Here is a 1,353-nt window from a genome sequence, read left to right as displayed (position 1 = left end):
CACTTTCCAGACAATGCTGAAAAGAGAGGAAGACAGAACATAATAAGAATTGGCCGTAAAAAGTGAATTTCACCAAACACAGTCTCGATTAGACTACCTTTCCCCTCCGATGTTTCCAGGACGGAAATGAAGGAAATGGGAGAAATTCAACAAGATATGACATCGAAATTCATTGGAACGATTTTCCCATTAGCTAGAAACCCAAATAACAACGAGTAGAGTCACCAGAGGACTTCGTTTCACAACAACGATAAAATAACAGTCTCCATTCGGTTCCAGTAAAAGCTCAACTTGCCTGGGTTGGCAGAACTGTTTGCGATTTTCCGCGCGGGAGGCGAACACGATCATGACAGTAGAGACATTTTGAAATATTTGGCAGTATCTCACACCACAGTTAGTTCCCTGGGAAGCAAACCCATTTTACTTTTGTTTTTGACATCCATTTACAGTGGGCACCGAAACAGCTTTTTAACAAGCTGCAGCGTTGGAGTTGATCAGCAGAAATGGCAGTGGTGGGATTCGAACCCACGCCCCTTTCGAGACTGGAACCTGGATCCAGCGCCTTAGACCGCTCGGCCACACTACCTGCCGGCCGCGCCGCCTCATTTTCTTCTATTTCCAATTGTGCTCCTGCATAACAACAAATGCAAAGTCACATGAAATGGGTTCCATGATTCCTCTCGGACTCGCACAGCTGCTGGGATGTGACCGGCTACAATGTTAATTTCGCAGCAGATATTGATAGCCCATCAATCCAGACAAAAATCAATGGTAAGCTGAGTCTATCTTCTCAGACTCTTTTCAGCTAAAAATGTATCTCTGAGTGCGTGAGAATATGGGTTCGCTTATGATTTGGTCAAATAACCATGAGCTGCTTGACATTACTGGAATTGCCATTCTTGCTTTGCTAAATGAGTTCACCCATTGCTCGAAACAGGACGACTTTCACGTTTACACGGAACACGAAACACACCGGACTACAGGGAAAATGCATAGACCTGAGCAGGCCGTGATCCATATCATACCGTGCAGCATAGTTTCAGTCACTGTGTCTTTTTTTTTCAGAATAAGAGCCCCAAAGAATGTTCTCCACCCTAAAACCGGAGGTAGCATTACAATCCGAGAACGACAGATCACATTGAGAGAATGCTCTGACCTCGGAGCCAGTTCGAGATGCCACTTTCCTTGCCTTTTACCTTAACCGTGCAATTTGCTACTGAGACGTTCACTCCTGGACATGAGACACATGGATAACAACTGAATTGGAAACCTGTGTGGGAATCGAGGAGAAGCGACTCAAGAAATTTTGCTAAATTCCGTGGTGCTTTTTAGAAATCCAGTTTCTGTTCACCT

The 1,353-nt window shown here is 44.6% G+C and overlaps 1 non-coding gene across 1 annotated transcript; it reads right to left on the bottom strand.

Annotated features, from left to right (window-relative positions):
- Positions 1-504: 504 nt before the first annotated feature.
- On the bottom strand, positions 505-586 carry trnal-cag. The gene has a single exon. It is a non-coding gene; the product is annotated as a tRNA-Leu (tRNA).
- Positions 587-1,353: the final 767 nt, after the last annotated feature.

This window comes from Chiloscyllium plagiosum, unplaced genomic scaffold, assembly GCF_004010195.1.
Source record: "Chiloscyllium plagiosum isolate BGI_BamShark_2017 unplaced genomic scaffold, ASM401019v2 scaf_18161, whole genome shotgun sequence".
In the NCBI taxonomy this organism is placed as follows: domain Eukaryota; kingdom Metazoa; phylum Chordata; class Chondrichthyes; order Orectolobiformes; family Hemiscylliidae; genus Chiloscyllium; species Chiloscyllium plagiosum.
The sequence above is the reverse complement of the archived record's forward strand: the minus strand, read 5'-3'. Positions and strand labels throughout refer to the sequence as shown.